The sequence below is a fragment of the Canis lupus genome, chromosome 18, assembly GCF_011100685.1.
Source record: "Canis lupus familiaris isolate Mischka breed German Shepherd chromosome 18, alternate assembly UU_Cfam_GSD_1.0, whole genome shotgun sequence".
Taxonomy (NCBI): Eukaryota; Metazoa; Chordata; class Mammalia; order Carnivora; family Canidae; genus Canis; species Canis lupus.
Window position 1 is genome coordinate 39,434,548 of NC_049239.1, and position 23,196 is coordinate 39,457,743.

Sequence of the window (23,196 nt, forward strand, 5' to 3'; positions counted from 1 at the left end):
CACAGTTTACTGTCATGAGGTCTGAGACAAACCTCTCTACCCCTTTGAGCCTTGGTTCTCTCAATTGTAAAATCAACATGGAGGCAGGTGTAAAAAGTCATACCTGATAATAGATATGAAAGTGCTTCTTGGAAATGCTGGGGATAATTATTATAGTGGTAACTGATAAAAAGAAAAGAAATGCATGGAATTTTACTCTTCCTTGCATTCTTTCCTGAAAGTTGAAGTCAAAAGAAAGTCAGACTCTAAGGATGGACAAATATCACATTAGCCAACATGGTGAGTCTTTCTGAAGAAATGAAGTGAATCCTTGGAGCTTTTTATCCTCTCTTAACAGGAAACAGAGAGAACTAGACTCTGACTCTATAGGGCTCCTGAACTTCATGCCACCCTAGAAGAAGCGTAGTCTAATGGTATAGAGTATGAGTTTGGAGTCAAATGACCTGGATTCAAATCCCATCTCAGCCAACTAGGTAGACTTGCTTAAACAATAGCTTAGTCTCTTTGTGCCTCAATGTCTTAAGTAAAACGGAAATGACTTTTATAATGGTACTTCTCTGTTCTGCTTCTTGCGAAGAGACGCTGCGACTCCCACAGAGTCGTCCGAAGAGTGGCTGGCACATAGTAAATGTCAGCTTTGAGCATTTCCTGTTAGCCTCCTGCCCACAGGGGCTTGACAGTTTTGCTTTTGCTCTCATCTTGAATAAAATAATGAGGCTCAATAATGACCAGGCAAGAGGGCAAGGAAAAAATATCTAATGGAAGATTGGTTAATAATGGAGGATAGAAAGGATCTTATCAACTCTCTAATTCAATTCTTTCATTTTAAAAATGAAGCCCAGGGTGGAAATATTTTCCCTGAGATTACATAACAAATTTAGTCCAATTTATTGGCTCGTTTCCCATGCTGATTATATTCCTCACATCATCCACATTTCTGTGGATCTGTGGATGAATAAGACATAGCCTCTGCACACTATTTCCCAATGTGTGTGACATGTAAAATAAAGTCATCATGTCAGAAAATGCTGGATTAAATGAAATGAAACAGATTTTGTTTTTCTCTGTGCTCTGCTCTTCTCCAGAAGGGACTTTTCTATGAGCAGTGTAGGACAGAAGCCTTTTTTCCTTAGGAGTCCATCTTATGGGATTTGTGTTCTGTGTCATGTCCTGTAAAAATCTGACATTAGCTGGAAGTTCACGGAGTACTAGGGTAGGGTGATACATGAAGACAGATTTGTGAGAATGTGACTGGTGATGAAGCAGACATAGGATGCTCTCAGGGGAACCTGCCTTAAGGACAGAGAACCATCTTCCCTCTGCCTTGTGCTTTATGTAGATGAGATCTCTTTCCAAGGACCACTCAAGAACAGTCTTAATCAATACGCTAGGAAAAAAAGTCTTGTAGCCAGGGTGTGGAAGAAAGAAGAGTCAAGAGGAAGACAATGACAAGGACAGAACAGGATGCCAGCTACGACTGACATGATGTCTGCTATGTGCTCAGCCTCCTATTGATGAATTCAATTTTCCTATCAATGCTTTAAGGTAAGTACTATTAACGCCCTCATTTAACAGATGAGGAAATGGACACCGGTGTTTCAGTGACTTGCCCAAAGTCGTCTAGCAATTAGAGAAGCTGATGTTTGAATCTAAGCAACTGGCTCCAGTCTGGCCTTGGCACCTAGAAGCGACAGGGATTGCCATGAGGTAGGACTAGTTCTGAGGAAGCTGTGCCTGTGTAGGATTTTGATCTGCCATGTGGTCCCTAGTGTTGGGATGGAGGGGCTCAGCTTGGGATGGGCAGTCCTTCCTGCTCACGTCTACTTTCCCCTACCCCAAGGATTTTCTCAGGCACCACTGTCTCCATGTTTACTGCTTTTTTTCTATGCTTAGGATTTTGTTTACACTTGCCTGTGGTGCTTCCCATGTTGTACATTGTTTCCAAGTTATTGGCATAGATCTGTGGATATCCTCTAACAAGTCATACTTGCTTGAAGGCAGAGACAAGTTTTAACTGTTGTCCTCAAATTGACAACCTCAGGACTTTGCCGAGTCATAACTGTTAAACGAACAAATGAATTTAATTCAGAATCATTGAGTAACACTTAAAAATCTCTCCAGAAGTGGAAATAGCATAGGTAGAAGTTACTTAGTGCTGTTCATGAATATTTCCATTGTCCCACCTTCCAGGCACATGATAAATGTGCTGTTCTTTCACCTTCTATGACACCTTCTATGACACTAAAGCCATGTAATCTGCTTTGGGAAATTAGATGAGCAAAAAGTATACAAATATTACTTCTGGGGAATAGGTTTACAGTCAGTATACCTACACCTGAAACTAATGTAACAGTGTGTTAATTCAATTAAAAAAAATAAAAGCCTGTGTATCGTCCATCATACTCTTTCTCGGTCATGATGATGGCAATGTTTCAGGTGGTAGCTGCTCCACGAGCCCAAGTCCCAGAATAGACACAAAGGACTTGTAGCACAGGTAAGCAGTGAACCTTTGTGATTTTAAGCTGTGGGGATTTTAATGCTGTTTGTTTTTGCAGCATAGCCTAGCTCATCCTGACTGATGCATCCCAGAAGATCTCCTGGAAGGCAATCTTAAAGATGAATATCACTCTCACCAAGCAGAGAGAACAGAGAGGAAATGGGAAGCTTGAATTAGAGGCAGAGCTATGCTATTATCCATTTAGAATCCAGTCTTAAGAATAGCAGAGGAATTGTAAGGGAGCCATATGTATTGAGAGTCAGAGAGATTCTGACTAGAACTGGAAGGGCCATTGGGTCTGTAAGCCATGGCTAGGGAGATGGTGAAGAGCAGGGTTCATGGATGTGAAGGTGTGGGGTGGATGGCTGGGTGCCCAGGTCACATGTGGCCCATCTTCTAGTCTTGCTTGTACAGTGTTTTGAAAACTTCCAATAATTGCCGTTTTTAAAAGTTTAGATTCCATTATGCCATTTTGTCATTATTTAAAAGTTTAGATTCTTGGGGCACCTGGGTGGCTCGGTTGGTGAAGTGTCTGCCTTCAGCTCAGGTCATGCTCTCCGGGTCCTAGGATAGAATCCTGCATCAGGTTCCCTGCTCAGCGGGGAGTCTGCTTCTTCCTCTCCATCTGCTTCTTCCCCAGGTCATGCTCTCTCTTGCTCTCTCAAATAAATAAATAGAAGCATAAAAAAAAAGGTCCAGATTTCTTGACCTCTCTGGAAAAATCAGAAAATCTGGGTAAAGTGGTGTGACACTTCCATTAGACACGATGTATATGCTGTAGGTTCCCACTGCCTGTGGCCAGGCCTGCTTCATTTGTTTCTTTACCTGCCCTGTTCCTGGAAGCGTTGGGATTAGAGACCTCCGTATGATTTACATGGATAGATGTCTACATCTACATATGTGATCTACATGTATAGACACCTAATCTCAACCTACATTGTGTCTATTACATGTTTATCAGAGGAAAGCAGTGCACGCCCCTCCTCCAGATTTTGATGGCAGCTGCTCTCCCCAGCACTAAGATAAGATTGTCTTAGGTAAGTTTCAGGGCCTGAGAAAACAAAGATGTACAAGACGCTGACACAGCTTGCTGTACATAAGAGAAAAATGATTCTGGGTTGAGATTCAAGATAGGGGCATCGAAACCAGGAGCTTTTAAAAGTAAAAATAGCCTTGGGCAGACAAAATTGGGAAACTGGATTCTGGCTCTGTTTGCAAATTAGTCATGCCCATTTTCCCTTTCTGTAAACAGGCTAGATTGAGGGAAGATAAAGATGAAGCCTTTTTTTTTTCTTTGCAAGAGAAAGTGGAGAGTGGGCAGAGAGGGCTGCTGGGAGGTCTGAGCATGGAGACAGCGATATAAAGGCTTCAGAGCAACTCTTTGGCGAGATGGTTTCAGCTCTGCAGATGAAAGAAGATGTGGAACAAACACAGGGAGAACAAAGTAGAGGAAACCCAGGCAGGATCAGGAGATAAGTCAGGGGAAGAGGACAAAGGGAGCTAAATTTAAACAGGAGGGAAGAGATGCCTCAGCGGGACCAGGAGCAGTCTATAAATACCTTGAAGGCAACAAGCTCCAGAGAGAAAGGAAGGCTTATTCACTGTCTCCCCAGATGTAGGACAGAGCAGGGGCCAGTAGCAAGCTGAGAAGGTGGCAGGCTGCTGGACCCAAGGGAACAAGGCGAAGTCTGTGCTGTGATAGGAACTAGGCGAGTGGGGCTGACTCCCAGATGGCTGCTCCAAGTGGGGCACGCCTGGCCCTGGGTGCCTCAGAACCCACCGGCCCCTGGCATCTCTGTTGACCACGAAGAAGTCCACTTGGCGGGAAGAGATCCCTTTGGCTCTGGGTGCTGAGATCGACTGGTGGCCTTCCAAGTCACTTTCCTTCCTAGATGTGGGCATAATTGCCAGTAGCCTCAGAGGGATAGTCTGAGGATCAAGCGAGCCTTTGTATGTTATGACGGATGGAAGACATTTGCTCTGCCTGGTTGCCACTGGCCTTTGTGTTCTCATACCCCAGGGAACAGCAGCACATCAGGGATACTTGTTAAGGAGCAGAAGGGCCTTTCCCCTCCTGGTTCCCCTCTTTTTCCTCCCCATTTGTGTTCTCTCTTACTTTCTTCAAATATTCCTTGATGCACTGGCATCCCCTGAAGCCCAGAAAATATGCCTTAGTGCGAGGCAGAGACCCTTCAGGGCTCAATGGGAAGAGGTAGACATGAACTCAAATACCATCCTTCTGGTGTGATACGCCATAGCAGAGGCAAGAGCTCAGTGTGTGACCAGGGAGAGGTGTGGTCCAAGTGGGAGGAACAGTGTTTGCCCATGTGCTGAGCCAGGATATGTTATAACTCAAGGCCAATTCTGTTCTATGACAGATCATTTATCTCTTTACATTCTATCTTCTTCTTCTTATAGTAACTTGTACATAGTAGGGATTTACAATTTTTTCTAATGAATAGAGAAAAATTCCTTAACAATTCCCAAAAGTTAGCTGGAGAAAAAAAAAAAAAAAAAGAGAGAAGGAGAACCATATACCTTTGAACTATTGAAAAAATGTCAACAATTTGTTGGAAAAGGTATAATCTCTTAGGAAAAGGTGGTAGGAATTAGCTGTGATTTATCATTTTAGTTGAAGAATCCAAAGGAAAACACTACATTTTTTGCTTATTAGCTCATCCTAATAATTTTGCAGAGATTTAGAATTTAAAAGAGTATAAGACATTCTGGCCAGGTAGATATGTCAAGTGGAAGCCTTCTGGGTGGTCAAGGACTTTTCTCCTATGGGCCCTGTGGGGGCCCTGTGGCTGATTGGAAAATTTCTGGATTTTAGAGACTCTGGTGGAAAGTAGATCCCAGACCAGTTAGGTCTCACGTACTGGCCACATCTCACAGTGGCTTTGACAAGTGACTTAACCTCTGTGAACCCTGTTGTCTCCTTAAATGGGACTAAAGATAGTCCCTGCCTCCCAGAGTTGTTGGGGGCTGTTTATAAGGTTCTCTGGAAGGGGTTACGCATCACCAGTAGTCTTCAGATCATGGCTGCCAGGAAATCATAGGGCTGGAGAGGATCAGAGAGGGATCTTGTTGGATGCCTTCAGCTGCAACCACAGGAAACTCTGACTGGCTTTCACAAAAAGGATGATTTTTTTCATCTGCCATCACTGGAAGATGAGGTGGGCTGTACTGCAGGGCTGCTTGAGCCAGTATCAGAGGCTTTATCACCTGTTTCTCCTCTTTTTCCATCTTAGGAAATTATCTATCCTTAGAATGTCTCCCTTGTAGGTCCCCCAAAACTATGGGTATTTTAAATGTCCCATTTAAGCACATGGATTTTTTAATTTTTTTTTTTAGAAGAGCAAGAGACCATGGTGTGTCTCTCCATGAAGGGAAGAACTTCCTAGAAGCCCCCAGGAGACTTCTCTCCAGGCCTTCTGGCCTGAGTTTGGTCTTATGCCTGTTTCTGAGCTAATCACTGCCAACAGGAATAAACTGAACACAATTGCTTATTCACACTGTGCCATTGGGCTGGTGGTAAGATCACCTTTCTCTCTGTCACATGGGAGAGGGTAGATTTTTGAATAAAAGAAGGTTGTGTTAGCAAGAAAAGAGAGAGTGGATACTGGATAGGCAACCAAGTGCTTGCTCTGAAAAGTCTTTCCAAGTTTATTAGGTTGCCAAGGCTGGCCATTGCAAAATGCCACAGGCAGAGGCACTTAAACTGCAGAAATTTGTTTTCTCACAATTCTGGAGGCTAGAAACTCAAGCTGATGGTATCAGTAGGTTTGGTTGCTGTTACGGTCTCTCTCCTTGGCTTGTAGATAGCTGCTTTCTTACCATATCTTCACGTAGTTGTCTCTGAGTGTCTGTGTCCTATCTCCTTTCTTTATAAAGACATCAGTTATATTGGACTAGGGTTCACCCACAGGACCTCATTTTACCTTGATGACCTCTACAGGCCCAACTCCAAATACAGTGACATTCTGAGGTATTGGGACTTAGAACTTCAATATATGAACATGGGGGCAAACACTTGAGCCCATAATGTCATCTTATCCTCTCACTTTATAGATTTGGAAAACTGAGGTCTGTTAAGAGAATAATGATCTGTCCTGAGTCATACTCCTTCTGTAGGTTCTCAGGTTCGCATGACTTTTCTACAGTTTATTTTATTTTTTATTTTTTATTTTATTATTATTTTTTTTAATTTTATTTTTTAAAGACTTATTCATTCCAGAGAGAGAGAGAGTGCAAGTGAGCGGGGGGAGGGGCAGAGGGAGAAGGAGAGAGAATGCTCAAGCAGACTCCCGGCTGAGTGCAGAGCCTGATGCAGGCCTCCATCTCAGGACCCTGAGATCATGACCTGAGTTGAAATTAAGAGCGGACCACTTAATCAACTGAGCCACCCAGGCGCCCCACGACTTTCCTACAATTTAAATAGTGAATTTTTAGCCCTACTCTCAACCTTAAGAAGTAAGCTCATGTTTGGCCAAGCTTCAACATACTAGTTGCGACAAGGTTATTTCTAGCTATAAACTCTTGGCAGGAGGCAGGTATTGGTTTTAGAAGCATGAGGTTAGGCCAGTAAGAACATGTTGGTTTACTTGTTTGGAACCCATTGCTTGGCCTGGAAGATGGCCACATGATCCCAGAGACTATATCTATTTCAGAAAGGTCACCTGGTAAGGGTTCCTGCAGAGAAAGAACATCAGTCTGGGGTAGGAGTTTTAATAGCACCTGTCCTTGGTTTTATTCAACTGATTTAAGGACATAAGCTCACCAGTAGTGTAGTGTGATATTGAAAGGCCTAAGGAAAGTTAAAACCACACCCAAACCCCTACATTTAGAACTTCTCAGAGCCGTTCCTATGCTAATGCTATTTTGTGAGTGTATTTGCAAAAGGGAATACCCTATGTAGCATATCCTAAAATGACAGCAAAATCCCCTGCTTTGGGAAATGCTAATCTGGAGCCATGATCATTAACCTTTTCCATGACTTGTCATGAATAAAAAATATAATCGTAGTTTGGCCTCCTGGGTAGATGTTACAAGCTGCTTATTGCCAGAGATGCTCTTAGAGGTTTTGGCCTCCCAGGTATAGCCGGGCTGAGCATGGCACGGGGTTGGGAAACTGGCTTAGACTCTTTACAAGTCAGGTAACCACAAGCCCATAGACAGGACAATCAGCCTTGTCTATCTAAAGAGCCCCCTGGATTCCTCCAGCATCCGCTGCCTGACTATACAGGTCATGGATCCCTGCATGGTGCCCAGATTTTCATTCTCTGGATGACCCTTCCCCCTCCCTTCTCCCAGTGATTCTCACTTCATTCTCTTCCCTTTCTTTTTCTTTTGCTTCTTTTCTGTCTCATTCTATCTGCTTAATTCTCTTAGGTAGATAGACAAAACTTGCACACATATGCACACAGGTAAAAAAGGTATACATGGATTAAGTAGAGTTTATTGATGATGGGAATAGATACGAGTGTCAAGTGCTAAGAAACATAGGCTCCAATTAGAATAACAATAACACACACACACACACACACACACACACACACACACACACCCCTTTGTAATGAAAGAGAAGAAATGGCTGAGTAAAGAGAGCTGCAAACTGGCAGAGACATGTTAGGGCCCTGAGCCCAGCTGCTTGGACAGAGTGAAATGATTTCCAAGCTTCTTGTCCCATAGCTGCAGTTCCTGTGCCCCTATCAAACCATGGCTTTGCAGGTAGAGGCCATGAGGGAGTAAGTCTGCAGCCTGAGCACCCATACGGGACTCTGCATCAGATGCTGGTGACTCAGGGTCATTCAGGAGAGGGTGGCTGTCTGCAAGCCATTGAGTGAGACCTCAACAGACACAAACCATGTTGGTACCTTGATCTTGGACTTTAAGCTTCCAGAACTGTAAGTAATAAATTTCTATTGCTTAAGCCACCTAGGCTGTGGTCTTTTGTTGTGGCAGTCCTAACCAAATAATACACTTGCTGTCACCTGTTGCCACATTCCTTGAAACTGCTTTCCAACTTGGATTCTTGTTTATTGACTACTGTAAGGTTGTTTAGAAGACAGATGTTCAGCTGTGGAGTACTTCCTGGGTTTGAATCTTACTCCTGCATCTTTACCAGCTGGGTAACCTTGAGCGAGTTGGGCAATGTCCCTGATCTTCAGGGAGATGACTCCTTCTTCTGAGGTATATCAATAATAGAGAAATAAAGTTACTAAGAATTCTGGGTTCTTAAATTTATATAATAGCACCTCAGACAAATAAGATGGATAGATGATGGATTAGACAATTTACATTGCACGTGTCGTGTTTGGCACAAGGTTGGGGCTCAATCATCAGGTTCCTTTCCCACAGATCTCCCATATACTACCAGTTTACATGCAGGCTGTGCCTGCTGCTGAATCAGCTGCCCTTGGATCCATGTTCTAACTGCCAGCCTGGTCTTCCTGCCCCAGACATCTTACTTGCTTTTTTCCCTCCTTAGTATTTATTTCTAGCTTACCCACTAGAGTTGTAAGCTTCATGAAGGCCTGGCACATTGTAGACACTTCCTCTGTAATTGTTGACTGAGGGAATGATTGAATGAAGAAATGGTAGGGGCAGTAGCCAGATTCTCTGTGGGTCAAGGAAGAGGTCAGTACCATGGTAGGTAAATAATATGGTGGGTAAATTATGGGGGAAGTCAGTATCATGGTGGGTACATTATGCTGGCAAGTAAGTATTATGGTATCTCTCCAGCATCAAGAACCAGAGAAACAGGATTCAAATCCTGGCCTCACAACTTTCCAGCTGTGGGGGTTTGACCCATTGCTTGGATGTAAGGGTCAAATGAGCAAACACAGGTCAATGCAGACAATGGTGCCTGTAGGAACCTAAGGAACATCATCAGTTAGTGCCCCTGAGAAATTATAGAGAAGTTCTGAGGAAGCAGTGAAAGGAGTACTCATGATTACTTCTCAGGATTTGAGTGGGAAGGACAGGAGAGTAGCTGGATGAAAATTAGACAATTTAGGCTCAAGGGCACAGAAGTGGGATTTCCTCTCTGTGTGAATTAATTCTGTGGACCACTGAGGTTCCAACTGTACCACATTCAGGCACAGAGCAGTGATTTTGAGACCAGGCATTTTCTACCTAGAATAGAATCACAAGAATAATAAAATCCATTTAAGCTATGCTTATTATCAATTCTTGACAATGGGGTGGAGGCAGCTCTTCCTCCCCGTGTCATCTGTTTTATGAGGGCACTAAGGCTCTTGGTAGGTCACCACTTACCTGAGATCATAGAGCTACAAGGGCAAGGGTCAGACCCCAAACCCAACCTCTCTGAATCTGATGCTAGAACTCTCTCTCCCTCACATGTTGATTAGTCATAACGGAGTGGAAAGGCAAGTAGAAACTTTGGTTCATTTTCTCCCAGAAACAAAAACCAGTCTTGTATCTTTATATAATTAGTCCTTTGGACCCTCCTGTGGAAAAAAAATTGGTTTTCTACTATTGTTGTTTTGGGTTTCTGTCATGGGAGATCATAAAAGTCATCATAGCCTCTGCGGGAGCTGAATTTAATGCTGTGGGGGTGAATCAATTCTGAAGCAATTGGAGATGAGGGAGCTGAGCGTTTCTTACCGAGGAAAAAGCAATTGTTTTTTATTGAAGTTTTTGATTCTCAAGCAATTTTCCTTTAGTAGGTGGCTATGGAATTGCTGAGTGCTGGTTGTTATAATGCAGGAAGGTCTCCCCAAAGGTAAGGTTGAGTTGTGTAGAGAGAAGCTCAGTCCAGAGAGTTGTAGAGAGCATAGTAGAGGCTTGGAGGCTCTGCATAGCCCTTGAGTGTTCTCTTTGGAATGCACAATATGGTACATTAAAAACACTTTTTTTTTGGCTAGTATTAAGACATCAGACTACATATTTCATATAAAGTTCTAGATTTCTCATTCTTTTTTTTTTTCTTTTTTTTTCTCATTCTTTTTTTAAAAATTATTTATTTGAAAGAGAATGAGAAAGCACATGAGTTGGAGGAAGGGCAGAGGGAGAGAGAGAAAGCGAGAGAGAGGATCTTAAACAGACTCCACAACCTTGTGGATCTCACAACCCTGAGATCATGACTGGAGCCAAAATCAAGAGTTGGGCGCTTAACTGATTGACCAGGTGACCCTGGATTTCTCATCCTTAAAAAAAAAAAAAAAAAAAAGAACGTAAGTTCTGGCAATGCTGGGTCTTGTTCTATGGCAACAATTGGCTGGAGCTGAATAGTGGATGTGTGTCCTTCAGTTTATCACAGACCCGTTCCCCTGCATGTGGTCTTACATCTTGCATGTGGTGTTACTCGAGTGGATATTTTGGTGTGTAATCCTCAGAATAATAGAAATAGTACCATCCTGCCTGTTGGAGACTTACGTACTAGTTCTGATGCCAAATGCTTAAGTGGTCTTGGCCGAATCTCTTAAGCTCATGAGACGTTGGTTAATTCACACACATGATAGAATATTCTCTTGCCATGTGAAGGTGTGTGGAACAACTGATTCACTCATGGATCTATTAATTCAGTTAATAGATCCAACATTTATTGAGTATGCATGCTATAAACTCAACAATGGAGAAGCAGTGTGCCCAAAGCAGAAGTTGTGAATCCTGTCATTCAGCAAAGGAAACTGATAGTAACCTAAGTGGGGGAATTACAGGCCGTTCTGAGGACACCTTACATGAGCCTCTTGCCCAGTCTAGGGCTCAAGGAAGGCCTTCAGGTAGAAGTGAAGTTTAAATAAAGACTGGAAGGGTGAGCAGCAGTGGGCAGGGGAAATATAGGAATGTCCCAGGTGGAGAGAACAGAATGTGCAAAGGCTGGAAATAAGAGAGAGCCAAGCATGTTTGAGAAACTTAAAAGGATCTGAAAAAGCCAGAAAGGATGGAAAATGAAAGAAAGAGCTGGAACGGGACAGATGAGCAAAGGCCAGGGTTTGAAGACATTTGGAAGTCAAGAAGTCAAGAAGTGCTCTGGCCAGTTTTAGCTCAGGACTTTTACTTTGAGACTTGTCTATCTCTGTAGCTATTCAAGAAGGAGGAATGGCAAGTGGAACCATAGACAGATCCCAAGCATCAGAGAGAGTGGAAATGGAAAGCATTTACCTAAGCGTCAACAAGGAAATTAACTAGTTAATAAAGGACCACAGTTGAGTCTGATGAGAGTAACTCATACCCTATATGTGTTTATACATAGCAAATAGAACACACAACTAAAAAAAATTTGAAATAAATTATATTTTAATAGGAAACAGAAACTGCCTGGATCAGCTTCTTCTTCTTCTTCTTCTTCTTCTTCTTCTTCTTCTTCTTCTTCTTCTTCTTCTTCTTCTTCTTCTTCTTCTTCTTCTTCTTCTTCTTCTTCTTCTTCTTCTTCTTCTTCTTCTTCTTCTTCTTCTTCTTCTTCTTCTTCTTCTTCTTCTTCTTCTTCTTCTTTTTTATAGTAGTTTGACAACTGCACTATGTGTTGTCAATGAACCGAAGCACTGCTAATGGATGTCTGAAAAAATCATCAGCTTCCGAATGGGTTTCTCCGAAAGCCCATTCTTATCACACATGTCATAGTAACTGCAGAAACACTGTCTCTGTGACATTTAAACATAAAGACAATAACAGAAAGAAATCCTTACTTGGGGCTCTTTAGAAATTTGATCGAAGTTTCTGAAAATCTAGGCTTCCAATAACACCAACTTTTATTTGACATTTCTGGTAACTGTGTAAAAAATTTCTCCTGATCCAAATACATACTTCAGTTCTTTGTATATCTTCTAGAGTGAAGAATCTCTGTAACTGCAAGTGTGGCAGGGACTAGGAAAGCCTCCCTGGTTTGTTTTTTTGTGATTGATTGTACTCTCCTTCGGTTCTCCTTTTAGAGTTGTTAAGAATTTCCTCTACTTTCTCTGGCCATTTCTGTGGGTGAAATGAGCATGCTCACTTCCTCCCTCATCCATGTCAGAGTTCTTGGCTCCTCTCCAATTCCAGTGCTTGTTTTAAATTGGAACGGAGTATGAGACAGGTCTTCCCACAGAGTCTAAAAATTCCCCTTAAAAGGATTATCTATAATTCTGGCACGGAAGCTTGAATAAAAAGAGCAACCATCTCTATTTTTCTAGCTAATTCCCTTGATCTGAGATCTGGGCCAATCAGATTAATTATAAATGGTCAAGAGGCACGGGCAGGGCTTGGCTTGGTGGATTGTCTATATGGTGCAACTAGAGAGATTCATAAAAATCCTCTGACTAATCTCTCTCTCTTTCAATAGCTTTCTCTGAGGTTAGGTATTCCACAATTAGCGATTCTTAAAAACAAGTTATTTTTAGAGAAGAGTATATTAGATCCAAATTAATTCATTCAGCAAACATTTACTGAACATCCACTATATGCCATGATATCATAGGTGTGGGGAATGAATGATAATAGCATGATGGTGATAGCTACTAGTCAGTGAGCATTCACTAGGGGATAGGTGCCATGCTAGGCATTTGCTGTATATATAGGATTTCAAGTAATTCATTCAAACCCTTTGAGAGGTAAGTATCATTGCTTTTACTATGTGGATGAGAACATGGGGTTTAGAAAAGTTAATTATATTGCCCACAGTCAAGATCACTCAAATAGAGACTGTCAGAAGTAAATGTGAACCCAGCTGGGTGACTCCAAGCCAAAGCCCTCAACTAGTATGCTGTCCCTCGGAAGTCCCCAGATGGGGTGGAGAGACAGTTACTACAGCAAGAGTGAGGGTGCTTACCCAGAGTGATATGAACAATAGCCCAGGGAGTGCCCCAAAGAAAGTGGCTGGACAAGATTTTAGTGTGGAGCTAATATCTGAGTAGGGCTCAATGGAAGCCCAATTGATGGGATGAAAAACCTCCAGGTGGGGGGAGTTAGGGAATGTGTGAAGGATTAGGCTATGGTGTGCTCTGGAGCAGCTGGGAGTCCCTGAGGCTGGAGAAGGTGAAGTGGGAGAAGGCTGGAATGGAGATTGGACAGAGACATCAGAGGGAAATTGTGAAGGCCTTCCAGTTCCATCCTATGATTCCGCAGGATGGTGGTCACAGCTTACCACACCAAACGACCCTTTGATAACAGTTTAAGTGCAATTCCTTTCCTGTCCTGAAATAAAATGGAATAACATGCCTAGGAAGATACTTGTAAGGCAAAAGATACTTGTAAAACCCTAAAGGAGAGGAAAGATAGAAGAAAGTAACTTAAAATTAATGTTCAGATGCTTAAGCACAGCTGCTCTGGATGGCATGAAACAGATGCCATGTCTGTATGTTGCCGTGACATCACCAGCTGTGAAGGCAGAGTGAGTGATTCTCACGTACTGGAGGCTCAGGTCCAATGAGAGTGTTGCTTCTGATAATGTAATTTCTCTGAATGGTAACATTTCTTGGTCAAGTTTCCAGCAAAACAAAGTCCAACCTTTCCTCCCCACTCATGTGGTAGGTGCAATCCAGGAAAATTGAGTGTATATTAAATTGCATTATATATATATTTTTTTTTTGAGAGAGAGAGAGAGAGATAGGGAGAGTGGGGGTGGAAGCTGGGGGAGGAGAGGAAGAGCGAGAGAGAAAATTTTTTTTCAAAGATTTTATTTTTTTTATAAATTTATTTTTTATTGGTGTTCAATTTGCCAACATATAGAATGACACCCAGTGCTCATCCCACCAAGTGCCCCCCTCAGTGCCCGTCTTCCAGTCACCCGCACCCCCACCCACCTCCCTTTCTACCACCCTAGTTCATTTCCCGGAGTTAGGAGTTGGGAGAGAGAATCTTAAGCAGATTCTATGCACAGTATGGAGCTCAATGCATGGCTCGATCTCATGATCCTGAGATCATGATCTGAGTTGAAATCAAGAGTCCAATGCTTAACTGACTCAGCTACCCAGGCATTCCAGCACAAAATATATTTTGTGTTTATTATTAAAAGAGTTAGGTTCTAGGCTCAGATCATGAGAAGCATGCTTTTTACCTTCATGATATCTGGACGGGCATTTGGAAATCACAGGGATGTGGGACCATTCTTGCTGGTATGAGCCCGTGCTGTGTGAGGCTTTAGTGACCTCTGCCCCCCTACATGCTGAGTCTGCCCCCAACTACCCCCACCCCCATTATTGCAACAATTAACACTGTTCCTGCAAGTTGTAAAAAAGTTCCCAGGGGTCTTTACCATCCAATTAGGATGAGAAGCTAAAGGGATTAAGTGAAGAATAATTAAAAAATAATAAAAGAACCCTCAAGGAGATCCAAGTGTAATGGAGGAAGATAGGCAAATTAAATTAAGTAAGTAGCTGAGAAACTCTGTGCCAAGTGATGACAGAGGGATGGGATCCAACAGACCAGCATGGGAAGGACTCACAGAGGGGACTGGAATGGTGGCTTGGACTTGCTCTTGTAGGCTCTGGTGGAAGGAGGACCACTTAGAAAGAGGATACCGCATAAGCACAGGCATCGTGTGAGTCTCCCAGGACTTGGCACAGGCAGGGCGCTGCATGAGTGGCTTGGCACAGGGATGTGGGAGAGGTTGGGGAAGGAGACTGGAAGGCTGGCAAAGGAAAGCAAGGTGGCAGACTTCGAGATCTCCCCGGAGCTAGCTCAAATTATGAGCAGGGAAGTAACTTTCTGATCTATTTTTAAAAAGATTTTATTTATTCTTGAGAGACAGAGGGAGGCAGAGACATAAGCAGGCTCCCTGAGGGGAGCCCGATGTGGGATTCAATCCCAGGACCCCAGGGTTAACACCCTGAGCTGAAGGCAAATGCTCAACCACTGAGCCACCCAGGCATCCCTCCATCTATATTTCTATAAAAAGAACATTGGTCAGACTGTGGGGAAAAATCACAGTATATCAGTGGTTCCCAGGGGTATGGTTCCTGATTAACAGCAACATATCACCTGGGCCTCCCTCGAGACCCACTGAATTGGAAATTCTGGACATAAGATCAGCGGGCTCTCCATCTTTATTTTGATGTCCAGTAGACCACTCAGACTCAACATATTCAGAACTGAACTTTGGAGCAACAGGGACTGGATTTACCCTCCCACCTTGAACAACCAACGCAACATATAAAACAGTGGTTTTCAGAGATTGGACAACATGCAGCTTCAGATCCCCGAGAGAAGGTACATAAATGAGGTGGCCCCAACAGTTGTCTCAGCTTAATTCCTGGCCTTAGAAAACCCCAAGTAAGTCCCACTGCTGGCTTCTCCTTTCCCCAGACACTCACTTAGCTCATGCCCCAGCCTCTTTTGAGTCTTTGTTAAATGCCACTTCCTCCATGAAGCCTGCCATGATTGCTCTATTTTGCACAGTCCCGTTTCTCTTTTCCCAGCTTCCCCTTTACAACAGAGCACTTCTTGTCTTCTAATGAATTATTTAACTTACTTATTTTTTGTGTTTAGTGTATGTCTCCCTCATTAGGAGTTAAGCTCCCCAAGGGCAAGCGCATTTGCATCTGTTCACGAATGTATCCTAAGCACTTGAGCCCTGTCTCTCGCATTACAGGTGCACACCCAGGGTCTACCTAACAACTAACTGTTGAGTGAGAGGCCATCTCTGGGACCCACAGTTTGTGAGCGACTGACGTGAATTCAGAGCATAGATCTTACATTCTTAAAACCCACAAAGACTCTCTCCCACCACTGCTCTACACAACATAATACATCTCTGTGTTATTTTCCACTTGCTTTAATATTACATTTTAATAGATTCGATCATGAAATTAAAAGAGATGGCGAGAAAAAGGATTTTGTACAAAAAGGTACCTGTGAGTGCTAGTTGTCAGTAATCTCAGCTCGAGTTAATAGTTTAGTATGCTGATCTAGTTGACCAATGCCCATTGAGAGCATTCATTTCATCTCCACAAAGTGAATATCATATCGTATTCTTAATCTACCCATAGTGTTGAGTTTCTCTGTTTCAGGTGTTTGCATACATACCACCTTCACAATTTTTGTTGTTTCCTATACTAATTGTGTTTTTCTTTAAATGGATTCATCTTTTACTTAAATTTGTTTTTAAGGAAAACTCTATTAATCCCATTAATGGAGAAGCACAGTTGTTTTCCATAAATAGAAGGTACATTAAGTATACATTAAAATAATACAGAGCTATTAAAAAATTAAAAAGCCTGTGTCCTGCTTAAAGGACAGGACATATCTCATCTCTCATTCCTACTATACTTGCCACAGTTTGGGGGAACATTTGTTAGGACACTCTCTAAACCGTGACGGAACAAGTAGTGTTTGTTCTCCATGTGAAACCACAGTGATTTATCTAAGTATTGCTACTGTTCTTCTTGTGATTATTAAAGAAGCCAAATGTTTGACCCTCATTCCATTCAGCTGGTATACGTCCTTGTTTCAAAGGTGCAAACTAAGTTTTGTCTCTGAGAAATGCGCATTCATATAAATAGAGAAAAATCATAAGAAAAGATTAAATTTTAAGTGTATCTTTTTTACATAATGATGGTCCTTGAGAATCAAGATCGCTTAAATGCAGTAAGTGATTATTATATGTGATGACATCAGTCCCAAGCTTTTCTGAGTTGGAGCTGGTCCTCAGAGATTATTTAGTTGTACTTTTTAGGGGGTGTTAAACTGTTCTAACAAAGAGACTCCAAAATGCAATGGCTCATTTTTTGCTTTGGGGTGAATAGTTTGGCTCTGTGCAGGTTGCCCAGGCTGCTGGACAGCTCTGGTGTCCTCCTGGGTGTCCTCACTGCACCTGTGAAGGCTAGGTGGTTGTCCTGTGCAGTTTATGGATGGCAGGAAAGGGGAAAATAGAATATAGAGGAAGCACCTCTATTGTCTTAAGGGCTACAGCACAGAATGCACACTTGACTTCCGCTCGGATTCCAATGGCAGGAACTTAGCCACATGGCCACCCAGCTGCTGGGTAGCCACATGCTCAGCTAGGTCCCCTACCAGAGAAGAAGGGAGAACACATATTGATGGAGAGCTGCCAATCTCAGCCACACTGGCCCAAACCCCTTCTCTAACGAGACAGGAAATACACAGGTCCTTGCATTTAAAGATTTCACATTCTAGTTGGTGGAGAAAGACAATCAATAAAAAAAAAAAAAAAAAAAAAAAAGGAAGGGAACTTTAAGATTAGAAAGAAGGTGGATGAGACAGTAGCAGAGAGGGACCGGGCATGGTTGACATCTATCATGTAGGTTGTAATTCTAGTGTCTAGGCCATTATTGGATGCCTCCTCCCCACTCTAGGTCTCCTGTTAAGCTGCACCCATACCTAGTGGTCAGTAGAATGATGATGAGAGGGTCCATCAATCCTTAAATCAGGATATGCCAGTTCAAGGTGTAGGTAAAGGCTCATTAACCCTTTGTCTATCAGCTTTCTACCCTTAGCTACAGTCAGAGTATTTGGATTGACTTTGATTGTTAATAGAAACTGGCAGCTTTCTTTCAGGATCAGAATTTTGCATTCATCCCAAATGAACAGTGCTAGCAAACAACTAGTGATTATTAAGTGCCTGATGTGACAAGATTTTGATGTCTTAATTTAGTTCACAGTGGGAGGATACATGTCACACAAGCTGCCATGTACCACAAAGGGAGAAGTGAGCTGTATGTAGAGGCTGTAGGTGAGCATCTGGGGACAGTAAACATCCCCAACAGAAGACAAAGGCCCTGCATAATATGAGAGGAATTAAAGGAAAAGAGTTAAAAAAAAAGAGGAATTCTTAAAATCTTAAAGAGGATTGACTCCTTATCACAGAGAATTAGTTCAAACTTTCTAACTGGTTTAGAGAAGTAATGCATATGAAGGATCGCCTGAAAGCTATGTCATCCATCCCATTTTAAAAATAAAGTTTAGATATTACTAATTTTTAGGATACCTAGACTATAAAGAACCTCAAACCATGTTTTTCCAGGTCTGTAGAAAATTGTTTCTACTGCATCATGCCCTTGGGTCATGCTCTCAATCTTCTCCCAGGAACAGTCAAATACAGCCTGAAGGCTCACATTATTTTGTTTGCTGCAGGGATTTTTGTTAAGGACACTGCATTTGACATCTATCAATGGCCCCACAAAAGTTATTCCCTTAAGAATTTAGTGCCAGGAGAAGTTTTGCTTGCCCTGAAGATCTGAGATGTTTTCTTCTTGTGAACATTGAGAATCACGTGACTGATTCCCCCTTTTCGCTTTGGCAACCAGGGAGCTCAGTGCCAAATTCATGGTTTATTTAGTACTACATAGACCCCAAGTGACCTGTAGTCTAATATAGTTCTTTGCTTTTTTCTTTCAGAACTAGTCTTTTCTAATTTCTATGTTTTTTGGGTCTAGATTATTATCTGTACACACAGACACACCCACATCACACGCACACATGTACAGTTCTTATATTGTATAAGGAATGGAGTATGGATAAATGAAGAAGGAACCTAACACACATTAAACTTCAAATTGTTCACATCTTTCTATATGTGCTTCTAATTTTAGTCTTGCACACACTTATTTCCACGTACTTAAAATAAACACAGACACAAGATAGAACAGGGAACAATATTAGAAATTATCTTTTTAAAAAAGGTTTTATTTATTTATTCATGAGAGACACAGAGAGAGGGGCAGAGACACAGGCAGAAGAAGAAATAGGCTCCCTGCAGGGAGCCTGATGTGGGACTCGATCCTGGGATCATGCCCTGAGCTGAAGGCAGATGCTCAACTACTGAGCTACCCAGGCGTCCTAGAAATTATCTTTTTAAGGGTACCTGCCTCCTCATCTTTGTATGCTTGTGGAATTTCTACTACTTTCCAGCAGGTGATTCTCCTGTCTATGCTCAAATACCTCCATTGAAAGTGAGCTTGCCACCTGCAGATGTGATTCATTTCTGGAAAGTTCTGATCATTAGAAATTTTCCATATGTTGAGCCATCTTACCTCACATTTGATCCTACCCCAATGGGCCACACAGTAAATGTTAATTCTTCATCCATAGCTGGTAGCATTTGTAGGCTACTATATCCCCTGGAAACATTTTTTTTTTTTGAGCAGATACTTCAAATATTCTTTAGAAGATAAAGCCATGAGTCCTTTTATCAGTTGTCTTGGTCACTCTTTTCCAAACACAAACCCTATTCTGCTTATTTCCTTTTCAAAGTAAATTTAACAGAACAAAACTCAAAACTGCCCAAAACAATGCCTCCTTGCCCCTCACTCTAAATACATTCTAAATACATTCTAAATACATTTTTGTCTCTGTGGCGTCAAATTGTAACACTGACTCACAGTGGACTTTTTTCTAGCCAAAGTCCCTAAATCCTTTCCTACATACTAGGGTGAGTTATTTTTTTATCCAACCTATTTTTGGGCAATTAGTCTTTTTGAATATAAGTGGAAGGTCTTACATCCCCCTCATCAACTTTCATCTTGGTATGTATAAACCATAACTTATAACTTGGCAAAATTATTCTAGATTTTTGTCCCATCATCCAAGATATTTGCTCCTCTTCTTGGCTTTTTTGCCATTCACAAATTTGATGGTTTGACCTTCTGTATCACCACTTGATGCAGGGATAAACAGCTTACGGTGAGCAGCCAGGAGCCCTGTTGTGTGTTAGCAGGGATCTCCTTCTAGGTAAACATTTCTACTTTTAAAATAGTATTTTGTCCGCATTATTTATTGTTATTAATCTTCACACTAGCATCCCAGATAAAATTTAGTAATTACCTACTGAGAACAAATTATGTGTCAGGCATGGTATTAAGAGCTCTTACAACCATCTGGATTTGTTATTCACTGAATCTCTTAGACAAAAATGTTAGACAGAGCAAAGACATTACTCTCATGCCTGATTCACGGTTTGGTGATTTGTGTAGAAACTGGAAAACATTAAGTTCTAATGTTGGTGATAATGAACTTAATATTTAATACTCAGCGTATATTGAGAGTAAAATGAAATTGATTGGGGGTGACTGGATGGCTCAGTTGGTTGGGTGTCTGCCTTCGACCCAGGTCATGATCCTGAAGTCCTGGGATTGAGTCCCATTAGGCTCCCTGCTCAGGGGAGGAGCCTGCTTCTCCCTCTTCCCCTCCCCCAATTGTGCAGAGGCTCGCGCGCTCTCTCTCTCTCTCTCAAATAAATAAATAAAAGCTTCTAAAAAATTAAAAAAATAAAATGAAATTGACTGGGGGGGTGCATCTGGGTGGCTCAGTTGGTTAAGCATCTGCCTTCCACTCAGGTCATGATCTCAGGGTCCTGGAATCGAGGCCTGCATAGGGCTCCGTACACAGCAGGGAGCCTGCTTCTCCCTCTTCCTATGTACTGTCACATTCTCTCAAGTAAATAAATAAAAACCTAAAAGAAAGAAAGAAAGAAAGAAATTGATTGGGAATGCCAAAAATAGTGATCTCTCTTTAGACTTAAGCCTTCAGATATCAGGTTCAGCTAGAAAGAAGAGTTAGGATTGAAGATGTTATGAATTGCTAGAAATAAATCCAGAAAGATTGTCTCAAGAAGGAGAGATGTATTAGAGATTTTACATATTTTCATCTTTGAGAAAAGAATCTTCCTTATGACATGTAAGTTAATTTCCCAACGCAGGCTTTTAAAATATTTTAGAGACAGAAATGCATTATCTACATAAATTGGGGATTGTCTTTAAGCTCTCCCTTGCTACTCAGCTAGTTTCTGATGGAGCCAGAATCAGGCATCAGCTCTTTTCTCGAACAATGAAAGCCCTCATTTCTCCATCTTGCCTAAGAAGCTAATGTGATAGGCCTTTTAAAATGCCTTGTTGAAGTCCCAAGGCAGCACTTTATTTTTCACTTTTTTCTTAGTTAATATGAGGTCATCCAGACATTTCCAGAATCAGCTCAGTCTGCGAGTTCACCATTGTCTCTCTTTATGAAGTATTCCATCTGAGTTAATCGACCACTGTTTATTTAGCCATTCCCTATTGTTGGCTATTTGGGTTCTTTCCAATTGCTAATTATTATAAATGGGCTTTGAGGACTGGTAAGTGCTAGACAGATGGAAGGCTCTATCATTATTCTTTTGTTATCACACTCCCAGGATGCAGGTATTTTTCTGTCTTCCTGACCTTCTTCTTCCTAATGGCATTCTCATAAAAGCACCAAAGATCTGAAAACATATGCTTCTTAAATCATCCAAGGATGCACTCTTCATTTTTTTTTTCCTCTTTGAGCTCGATAGAGAAGTCCAAAAATTGTAGGCCTGCATCTGTAATTCTTCACGGAGTTGTTAATTAAATATCACATTTTTCCTTCTCATCTTTGCTTTGGTTCACTTTCAAGTAAATTCATTTCAGTTCCCCAACCCATCCATCATTTTTTAAAAAGTAAAAAGTGAAGAAAAATATAAACTCAGTGGGTTAATATTCTGAGTTAAATGCCTAGGAAACCAAAATATGAATAAATACACATTAAACATAAGATTTACTTTCAATGGTATCTCATATGGAATATTGTACAAAAGTTGGAAGAATATTTAAAAAGTGAGTAAAAGGGAACAAAAAAGTTACAATCCCATTTTCTCAGAGCCCCCATGACTAAACTCTTGGTGGATTCCCTTCTAGTTTTCTTTTTCTCTGCAGGATTTCTTTCTTTACATAGTTTTATTTTACAAATTTTTAACTCTTTAACTCATTTGAAGAGATTTTTAGGCTGTGTGAAAGGTGGAAGGAACACAGGCTGGATTCAGGGTCCTTTAGGTGGAGTCATTTCTTTGGGCCAATCCTGCGCTGATCTCATTTTATCTGAGTGACAGTGGGCAAGTCCTATAAACTCAGGATTCTCAAAATATGGTGGCTCCCTGAGTCAGAATCTCTTGGGAAGTTTGCTACAAATGTATATTACTATATCTCACAACAGTCTTAATGAGTCTGAAACAGAAGTGAGGATGGCTGCCCTTTTTGGGAGATTTTTTTTCTAAATAAAAAAATGGGTGTGGGGTTTTGGCTGGGTTATCCAGGGTAGGAGTTCTTGCCAGAGGGCTCCCTTGGGTGAAGAGTGAACTTTGGGAATCTGGGAATCCTGGGAACTCATTTGCAAGTTTTTGTCCATTGACATGTATATCTTTTGTGGATAGGATGTCTGTAGGTTTAAACTTTTATAGATTTATTAAAGAGCTCCCTACTCAGCAAGATGTCTGAGCCTTCATCGATCTGACATCTCTTCCAGAAATCCCTGTCATGGTCACCTGATGGCTGCATGAAGTACTATGTTGTTCCTGTGAACATCTTCCTTCTTCCACTGGGGCCAGTAAAGCCATGAGACTTTCCTCTTTCATTAGTTATGTGGCCTCAGACCAGTTGCACAGCCCCTTTAAATAATTTCCCTCCTGAAAACGCTTAATAGTAGCAATAATATTTTAACACCTTCTATTTGCCAGGCACTGCTTTTTTTTTAAGAAAAAAATATTTATTTATTCATGAGACACATACACACACACACACAGAGAGAGAGAGAGAGAGAGAGAGAGGCAGAGACACAGGCAGAGGGAGAAGCAGGCAGGGAGCCTGACGTGGGACTTGATCCCAGGTCTCCAGGATCAGGCCCTGGGCTGAAGGTGGCGCTAAACCTCTGAGCCACTTGGGCTGCCCACCAGGTACTGCTTTAAGCACTTTTTTTTTTTTTTTTTTAAGTGAGGGAGAGGGGAGGGGCAGAGTAAGAGGGCAAAAGAGAGA

The 23,196-nt window shown here is 41.8% G+C and overlaps 1 long non-coding RNA gene across 1 annotated transcript in view; it reads left to right on the forward strand.

The window, feature by feature from the left end:
- The first annotated feature begins 2,430 nt into the window (after positions 1-2,430).
- Positions 2,431-23,196, forward strand: part of LOC111090962 — a 36,254-nt gene continuing 15,488 nt past the window's right edge. Inside the window, exon 1 of the long non-coding RNA XR_005372956.1 lies at positions 2,431-2,494. This is a non-coding gene — a long non-coding RNA (uncharacterized LOC111090962). The remainder of the gene's footprint in view (positions 2,495-23,196) is intronic.